General features: G+C 38.1%; 1 long non-coding RNA gene across 1 annotated transcript; it reads left to right on the top strand.

Moving 5' to 3' along the window:
• Window positions 1-220: 220 nt before the first annotated feature.
• LOC144263594 (uncharacterized) lies at window positions 221-9151 on the top strand. The gene is made up of 3 exons (XR_013345835.1): window positions 221-428; window positions 5196-5434; window positions 6928-9151. It is a non-coding gene; the product is annotated as an uncharacterized LOC144263594 (long non-coding RNA).
• Window positions 9152-10375: the final 1224 nt, after the last annotated feature.

The raw sequence follows: 10375 nt of genomic DNA, 5'->3' as shown, positions 1-10375 counted from the left end.
GAGCGGGGGTTAGTTACCGTAGCAACGGAGCAGCTGGGGAGGCGGAAGAAGAAGAGCTGCGCGTTAAGGGGCGGGGGATCCAGGGGGAGCTTGTGGCGGTCTTGGGGGCGGGGAAGCAGCCGTGACCCCGCATGCCCGGCATTCCCGTACGATTAAGCCCTTTACGTCATGGCGCTAGTGAAACGAGCCTTGCGCTGTGCATTGTGGGAAGGGCTGCGGGTCCCGCGGGAGCAGAGAGCCCCTGCCCCGGAGCGCTTCCAAGCTAAGCGTGGGGCTCGCTGCGGCAGGGCGGGGAGGCGGTCACACGGTGACAGCGCCAGCCGGAGGGCGGTGTACTAGGCAAGGGCAGCAGGTAGGCAGCGCGCCCTGAGCAGGTGTCCAGGAGTGAGTGACTGGAGGGTGGCCTGCTGTCTTCATGCAGTTTTACAGTACGTGAGTGTGATACAAATGAAAGTGTGCAAATACTTGCGGGAATACTAGACTAATGGGAAACAGACGTTGGGGGCGGGAGCTGGCCCTGCATTAATGCATATGTGTAAGAGATGATCAGTAGGGGAAAAGTCCTTCCTGAACCCAAATGTGGTGGTCAGCTCCACCCTGAGCATGTAGGCAAGACCTAGCAGACAAATATGTGAGAGAGAATTTCTTGTAGTAAGGTTTCATGGTAATCATTCACCTTTCCCCATAAACACTGTACTGAGTTGGTTTACAATAAAAATAATTTATTAAAAATAGGACAGAAGTTAAGTGATGCCAAATAAAGGAATAAAGTTAGATAGTGTTACAAATAAGTAAGTTTAAAACATGAATCTAAAATATAATCTTGCAAGGCACAGACTTTGTTCAAGATAGTTTCTTAGACCGGTCATTCTTCTTCCCAGCTATGGTTAACTTTCGCTCAGTCAGGACCTTCCACAGAAGTATAGGGGACTGGTTCCCTTGTCTTACAAGGTGGAAGATCTTTGCCTAATCAGGTTTCTCACCTGTATCAGTTTCCAGAGACTTCAACTCCTGCCACCTTGTTTGAAGGACTTATCTTGCTCAGATTGCAAAAGCTTTGTTCCCTTCCGCCCAATTCAGAGGTTCTGAAACTGTGGTCCGTGGACCACCAGTGGTCCGCAAGCTCCATTCAGGTGGTTCACGAATAGTTCCCTCTAAGGTGCGCATCTGGGCAGCTGCACATGAGAGAATGAAGGGCCACCCACCTTATTAGTGGATCCATGCCTGCATGGCTCTACTAATTAGGTGCCTGGACCCTGGAGAAGATGTACATGTAAGGTGAGGTGGTGGCCTTGGGGGGAATAGGGGGTAGGTGGGAGAGGTTAGTAGGGTGAAAAGAGGGGGTGCGGGAAATTTGGGACATGCAGGGCTGCGGCGACCAGAGAAAGAGGTAACTTTCCCCAGGTCCCGGGCTGAAGCTGCTGGGTAGAGTTGGCCCTCTTTCCCAGACTCAGATCTGTGACTGCTGTGGCAGGAGAGACCCCCTAGCCCCGGCTCCTTCCCAACCCCAGCTCGGGGGTTGCTGTGTGTGTGGGGGAGAGATAGCACATCCATTGCATTATAAAGGTAGAACAAAAGAAGTTAATTATTAAGGGTTTTTTTTATATAGTGCTTTTATCCAAAGCGCTTTACAATAGTTGGCTAATGGTACAAACAACATTTGGAAAGATCATTAAGTGGGCCGCCGAGACCCTCAGCAATTTTCAAGTGGTCCACAAAAAAAAAAAGTTTGAGAACCACTGGTCTAATGGATGCCAAAGGTGGCTTCTGTCTTTGCATATATCTTCCAAAGTTCAATGACTTCCCCCACCCTCCCAAAGAAGCAGAATGACCTCATGCTGTTCTTACCTTCTTTTGGACTTTCCATCCCCTTGAAGCTTCATTTACGTAGAACTCAGCCATTGGTTTTGGTCACACAGATACAATGGATTTTGTTTTAGCTGCTCTGAAAAAACTCTTGCAGCAGCTTAGATAGAGATCTGCAGGAAAACTGAAAAAGGGGTTTTAAAACATTGTGAAAGTCACCACTCCAGAGTTGAATAATAATGGTGGGTGACAGTATCATAATGTCTTAGCTTGCATAAAAATATAGTTAGTTTTAGAAGTAGGGCTTTAAATAAGTAATGATCATTTATAGTTAAAAATCCAAAATGGCCACCACAATAATTCTCTATTAGAAAACATCAAAATGGAGGATCACACTATATTAACGAATAGCTGATGCCCTGTGTGGATCGGTAAAAGGGAGGTGAGAATAGGATTGGTGGCATAAGAGGCAGAGAGGATTGTAGCCAGTGTAAAGGATTGGTACATAAAGGGCAAAGCTAGCTTTGCACCCTTATCACGAGGCACTTGTAACCCCAACCCAATCCCCGCACAGGAAGAAGGGTCAGAACTAGAGTTATAGCCCATGTTCTGTCAATAATTTAGTTTTATTAAAGGAATTTGTAAGTCCGGAGTGATCAGGGTTATAACCCTGGCCACACCCAAGTCCCAACTTCCTTAAAAAAACATAGGTGGTTATACCTGAGACCAGTACCTAGCTAAGCAAGGAATAAATTAGAATGACAGCAAAAGGGAAACTGAGGCACAATATAATACTTTAGAAATAATGTTGGGAAACAACTTAGAAGATTGTTAGAAAGGTAGGATGCGGTCCTTGGAAAGAAAAATGCGTTCACTGGACCTGGTGCTTACCAGCAACTGTGTGAGCAATGGGTTCAGCCTGAGAAAAAAAGAATTCTCAGGAGAGCCTAGTGAAAAGGAGAAAAAGTGAGCTGCTTTACAGGGTTTGCAAATGGTGGCTGGAGTTTTATGTAAGGAAATAAATAGTTTAAGGCTGAGGAAACGAGTTAGTTTACTAATTCCTCTTTTTCTATTTTAGAACAGAGATAAATGAATGGAAGATGAAAGCAGAAAAGTTATCTGAGGCATAAGAAAAGCTAAAGGGAGAATTAGCTAATTCACAGAAGGAATTAGTTAATTCAAAGGTAGAGGCTGAAGTTTTGAGAGCCACTGTGATGGCACATACTGCTCAGATGACTGCCTCACAGGAGGAATTGACTAGCATAAAAACAGAGGCGGATATGTTAAAAGCCACTATACTAACTCAAAACGTTCAGATTATAGCCATGCAAAAAGAAGCCAGTAAGGCACAAATAGAATGGGGTCTCAACTGTGGTTGTGAAATAACTAAATAGCCCCTGTGTGTCTGAGATAGATGAATCCAAAAGGTTGAAAGACCAGAGTCAGCTGCTTCAGCAGCAACTGAAATTTTGTTGTTATGAGATGGTTCAGCTTAATATAGGAGTTCACAGACTGAAAAGCTGCAGTGTATTTGTGATGAGTGAGGGCTTGAAGTGTTAGGGAAGCAGGAGTGCTGCTCAAGGGGAAAATGTATGGCCACACAGGCAATGGTAGATATGGTTCTGAGGTCATAGAACCAGCAGATTAAAACTAACCAGGCACATGGCTAGCATGAAGTGGCTTGCATGTAGAAAAAATGGCAGGCTATGCAGGTAGTTAATAGCATGGCTCAGAAAAGTGGTGCTGTGGTGAACATCAAAGAAGTTAAACTCAAGGGATTAAAAGAAAAGAACAAGGTCAGCCCTGGTACTAGTTCAGAAATCTTTTCTTAATTCCCCTATGGAAGTAATATTAATAGTTGGAAGACAAAAGAAGAAATCTTTTTTTCCGGAAGGGGATTCTGATTCTCTAAGTTTTCCTAAGAAGGAACAATGGGTAAAAGAAAACCCAAATTCATGTATGACTTTGGAATTAATGCATAAACAGAAAGGTACTATAGTAGGTAATGTATTACGCTCTGAAGAAGCCTTAGTTTCACAATTTGGTGTAACAGTAAAAACAGCAGTAACATTTAGTAATTCAGACACTACTTTAAACAATGTAGGAAAAGGTAAAATCCAAAAGGGATTGCCACTCGCAAGAAAAAAGCCGAAAGGGTTATCAGTGGTGAGCTTTTCCAATAACAATTCTAAGGGAAAAGAAAACCAGCAACATAAACAAGATGGATAATAATTGAGAAAATAAAATAAAAAGAAAATCTGGTTCCTTATGAACAAAGGAAAGGTGATGCAGGAAGAAATTAGCTTTGGAGAAAAATTATTACACTATGAACCCAGAGACCAGATTAATGGTTTACCTACAGAAGAACTACTTAAAAAGATTAATCATGAAAGGAGTATGCCTATGGCTCCACCACACCCCGAAGATCAGATATAGGGAAGCGGAGTGCCCCCCCATCTCCCCGATGTCATGAAAAGATCATGCTGATCTAGTAGCACATTTAAAACCAGATGATTGGGAACAACCCACTGGATATGTGGAATTTAATAGTGGAGCATCCAGATAAGATATGCTAATGGATACAATTGCCTTTTTTTTTTAAAGTTAGTACAAAGCATAGGAATTTTTGGGACCCTCAGTGGCAATAAAAATTAAGGACTTTATGAAGTAGAAATAAAATACTAATTACCCCTCCACTTTGTTTTGATTAAGAACAAAAGGAAAGGAGAACCAAAATAATAATAATATTTATTGTAGGGACATTAAAAAGATTATAAAAATGCAAAGAGAAGGGATGTAGAATGAAATATGAGATGAAGAAGCTTGGTATATATCTTCAGATTGGACTGAGCAAGATTTAGATGAGTTCTTGGAAAGTCTACCAGTGATAGAAACAACTAATTTAAATTCAACAGCAGACCAAGCAACGCAAAACATTAACACCAGTCCATCAATGGGAGAAGCATCCGCTTCAAATGTTAGTTCCTTTGTGGAAGGATTATAATGGAAGACTAGTGAGCACAATTAGCATAGGTAAAGAGAAAATATAACACTTATGCTACCTAGACACTGGATCTACTTAATCTGTGTTAAATAACAGATACAGTCCAGCAGACCTCCCACAACACAGTAGTAGTACAAGGAGTATTAGGAATAAAAAGTGAAATTCCATTAACACATCCACTAATAGTTAATATAGGACAGGACAAGTATTCGGAGTGTGTTTCACGATTATGAACCTAAGAGACAATGGACTTGGAATAGTGGGAATGGATATTCTCACGGCACTCCAATGCTCAATAGATTTAGAAAGAAATATCTTTTGAGCAATAGTATAGAAAATAAGTAATATAATGTGTATATAAATGGATTTTTTTTTTATTTGATAGAGAAAGACAAGGGAAGAATAAAATAGATAAATGAGATAGCAGCATGGTTTGGGGAAATGCCAGATATGAATGGAGAAGAAATGGAAAATCTGATGGATAATGAAGAAATGAGAGATTTATTAGATCTAGATATGCCAAAAGATGAATTTATAAGATTATCTGAAGCAGAAGCAACAGATGAAGAAAGTGGAATAAAGGTGCCTGAAGAAGAGGCTACCTCTCCATTAATTGTATCACAGGTATATTTAGATCAGTATGATAGACCATTGGTTCCAATCTGAATTACTGAAGCAGAAATTGAAACACTGCTATATGGATACTGGATCTTTGCTTTCATTAATAAATACAGCGATGGATGTAGATATTACCCGATATATGTCAAGAGACCTGTATATGCTTACAGGACTATTGGGAGAACAGATACCCATTCCTTTAAGTATTCCTCTATCTAACAACATAGGTATTAGATGTATAGATAATGTAAGATTCAGTTTGGCAAATATGGGAGTCAATAGTAGAGGACTTATTAGAATAGACATTATAAAAAAGGTAAATTGTATGACTGATATAAATGCAAGGGTACTGTGGAATGCAGTTGAATAGAATAAAATCAAGGAAAATGAGTATGTAATAGATAACACTTATTTACTACCTAATTAAACTTAAGTTTAGTATAACTTTAGTATAAGTTTAGTATAACATAACTATAAATATGGAATAAGTTTAATGATAGCATTAATTATAGAAATAAATTAGATTATGTTAACAATAAGAGATAAGTTAGTGACAGTAATGGAATTAAAAGTTAGTTAAATAATATATATAAATGGTAATTTTATTTATAAATAGGGAAAGAAAAAGAGAGAAAGTAAGTGAGTTAAAGAGGAACAAACAAAAAAGAGAATGGCAGGTGGTGGATGGTTCAGTGAATTTCCCAATCTTAATGATGAAGAAATTATGGATTTATTAGAAATGATGGAGGCAGAATTAGAAAATAGGATGAATAATATAGAGAGAGACAGTGAGGAAAGCAGAGATAGGAGAAAAGAACAGGCCTTTCCCATAAGGATAAAACAATTACTTTTGGACCCCAGACCTTTAGTCCCAGTAATCCTCAATAACCCAGAGATCAGAGTGGGATTATTGTGTCACTTGGATACAGGGTCAACATTATCAATTTTAAATCTGGATATAAATGTGGATCTAACACCATAGCAGTCAAGAGATGTTTGTATTGTCAATGGGGTGGGAGGACAATTTCTCATCCCTATAAATAGGCCAATGTCCATCAACATAGGCCAATGGCAAATCATTGCCAGATTTGGCCTTATACATAGAAGAATCAAAGGATATGGAATTATAGGGGTAAACATCTTTGGAGTGTTAAATTGTTTGATCAATGTCAACCATAGAGTATTATGGAGTGCAATTAATATTTTTTTATTTGTTTAATATTTTAGTTATGACAGCTCTATCAATAATAGGGTACTATTCAGTAAAGGAAAATGTAGATATAATGAAGGTGTTAAGGAATAGTATAAGAAACAACAATTATTAGTATAGGTAAATAAGATAATTGTTAATTGGTATCATGAGATAGGTGAGTTAAAAATGTTAACTAGTATAAATTTGTGGAAGGAAGAATTTTTTTGCATTATTATTAAAAGGTTTTGTTAAAATAAAAGATGAATTTGTCTTATAAAAAGGGTCATTCATTATTTCTATTTTTCAGATGAAAGGCAGATGGTAGAAGATGCAGTTCTATTCATCTTGGCTCTTCTGGGCATATATGGCTATGGGTTTCTGCTATGGTGCTGCAAATTTAGACAAGACACTGATGAAATGGTGGGCCGAGTTCTATCCCAATAACGAAGCTGTTGCCAGTAATATTGAGAAATGTGTTTTTTACAATTCCAAGAATAGAAAATAAGCCAAGGGCAGTAAAAGTGGTAATGGGACCACCAAGGATTATAGAATTCATGGCACAAAATCATATGGGTAGAATGCTCATTACTGATGCCCATAAATATATATATTTTTTGATGCTCAGGGCAAAGGAAATTTAATGGCCCAAAGATCTGGTGAAAATTCACCACAACCTTTAGGGTTTACATGGAAATCACATGAAGGGATAGGCACAATACACAGTAGAGCAGTAAGAGAAGGACACTGGCAGTGTATAATAATAGAAGGATTAAAAAAAAATTGCATGCTCACCTAATCTTTTGATAAATCCAGAAAGAATGAGTTCAGATATGAAAATATAATGGATTAAGCCCAACAAAACAGCTACTGTCAATAGTATTCAAAATTGTACTTTCACAGTTCCAAATAATAAGCAATAATGGTTGTAATGGGCCCATAAAATTATAGAGTTGATTGCACAAAATTTGAAAGGTAGAACACGTGACCCACGATGCTCAAATGACATATTACATATGTTTCTCAAGTTTGGTTATTACATTTTATAACCCATCACAATTATTATGCTGTGCCTAAACCTTCAGTATGTGAATGGGATGCTACTGGCAATACAGGTAAAATATGGGGGAAAGGAGTAAGGACTGGGCAATGTGCAATATAGATCTACAAAAATTGTATGTTCATATAATTTCACAATACATCCAGACCAGAATTCTCCATGCGCTCTTATAGCATGGCATGTCCCTAAATGGAGTGCAAAAAGTAAAGAAACAAATACTTATACAATGGGCTCATAATCTTAATAATAAAACAGAAGTTGAATTTGGGATCACTGATTCATGAGGAGAAATTAGTAAAATAGATATTCAATGTGAATTACAGACCAAAGTTATATTTAGAAATCAATTAAAATGACAAGTACCTTGGTATACACGTATAATAAAAGACACTGAGTGTAAGGAAGAAAGTAAAAGCCAACTCTTATTTCACTATTGGCGTGAAGGTAGTATGACCATAACAAAGGCGTGGAAGTGGACTATGGAGAATGACTGGCCCTCAAATTAATTACACTTTTACTATTTTGTGGACACCCAAACCTGAATCAATTGGTGTTGACCCATATATAGTAAAGGAAGATAAAAGAAACAAATAATCGACCCCACTTACTCTCTAAAGAAAGTAATGGCAGATTTAGCTTTCTTGCCAAAAACCACAATGCAGTAAATATATTGAACTTCTATTTGTAGGATGGAAAAGATGGATGGAAACCCACTTTTATTAAAAGCTCCTATAAATAGAAAGAAAGAAAAGAAGTTTGATGGATACAATGTTGGGACTGGTACAGGGCTTGGAGTACTAAACAGTATAGATGAGGAGGTATTGGCTCATCAGTTAAATGCAGTAGGACAACACTTAGGAGCTTTATCTAAATCTTTGATAACATCTTTGAATGACATAAGTACCAGCCATCACCTCACCGCAAGTTTGCTCCCGGGCTGGGAGAAGTTGCAAAACGCTGATCATATAACCATACTAAACACAGTAGAAGTATTACAAAGCAGTGAATCTATGGCATTGGCTTGCATAAAAGCATAAACATGGACCAGTGATGTAGTAAAAGATATTATATGAGATTGAATGAGTGGTATCTTACCTTTCGAAATAAGTCTAATATGGAAGCGTACCATCAAAGCTGAACAAAAGTCATATTCTTGGTGGAAAATGGTAAACTTTACATATAATCCACAAGTAAATCAAATTACTACATTTATAGTCAATGTCTGAAGCCTGAACTGAATGGATATCTCCTATTGTAGCACTAGGGTTAAATGTTAATGCTAGTGTAATGCAAACAGTAGAACACAAATTATGGGCCATAAAACAGAATAATACGTGGAAAACTGTGGAACTTGAGGCTTGTATGGAAGAATGAGGAATGGGATATATTTGTAATAGTGATGCAATCCAGCCATATGATGTACATTTAAATGAAGGAAAATGTCTATCAATTAAACCCTTTTCTCTTTAATGGATCAATCTTTGTGTACATTGGAAATAAATGTGTGTGTTACAAGTTGGTGTACATATGTACGTTATTAACTTTAATATAATTCAATCCTTCTGAGAATAAATGTTTTTGTAATATCGCCTCACTGATTGGTTGCGATTTCAATTTCACACAACCTGAAATTGAAAATGAAGAAATTAAGGATCAATATCAGATATGTGAAAGGATCACCCCAATACCTTTTGGAGTAGATATAAGTTTAGTTAAGCAATTAATGGACATCCTGAATTGTGAAAAGGCCCAGGAAAATGCACAAAGAGTTATGATTATTGTCTCCACAAGTGTGACTAAAGTGAGAATCAACAGTAGTGAGGAATTATGCCAGTACGAAGACAGGTCCGCTCAGTCTCCTGAAAATGAGAGCCTTGAGCCAACACTGGACAAGACCACACACTCATTGGACTCAAATAAAATGCTGGATTGATAAATGAATGTACAACCCAGCAGGAGAAGATTGAAACAAAAGATTTTTGCTTTAGCTGCTCTGAAAAACTCTTGCAGCACCTTGGATAGAGATCTACAGGAAAACTGAAAAAAGGGGTTTAAAAACACTGTGAAAATTACCTCTCCAGATTTGAATAGTAATGGTGGTGACAGTATCATAATGCCTTAGTGTGCATAAAAATGTAGCTAGTTTAATAATTAGGTCTTTAAATATGTAATGATACTTTATAGTTAGAAGTCCAAAATTGCCACTGCAATTATTCTCTATTAGAAAATATCACAATGGAGGACATAGACTACATTGACCAACTGCAGATAAACAGGGTGTGACGATGCTGCCTGTGGGAGCCAGCTGAGGTCACTCAATCAGGGTCAACTGCAAACAAAACAGGGCAAACAAACCTCAAACGCTGGTGGATATTCCAATACTTAGATTTACTAAGCCAGAACAAAACAGCTCCTGTAGTACCTCACTGGTTACTCAGAAGACCAAACAACGCAGTTCCCTTCAAGTTCCCAGCCTCGGGCCTCCATCCAGACACACATGTCAGATATGATGATGATTATTGAAAATCTTCTCTCATTATATGAAAGAAAAGGTTCTCCAACCCCAAAGGATCATTCACACACCCAGGTCCAATTATAACTTAGATCTTACCCAAAATACACACTGATAGCCAATTCTTATCAACTAAGCTAAAGTTTATTAAAAAAGAAAAGAGAGAGAGTGTTGGTTAAAAGATCA

Source organism: Eretmochelys imbricata, chromosome 4 (assembly GCF_965152235.1).
Source record: "Eretmochelys imbricata isolate rEreImb1 chromosome 4, rEreImb1.hap1, whole genome shotgun sequence".
Taxonomy (NCBI): domain Eukaryota; kingdom Metazoa; phylum Chordata; order Testudines; family Cheloniidae; genus Eretmochelys; species Eretmochelys imbricata.
Note: the sequence above shows the minus strand (reverse complement) of the source record. Positions and strands in the feature narration are given on the sequence as shown.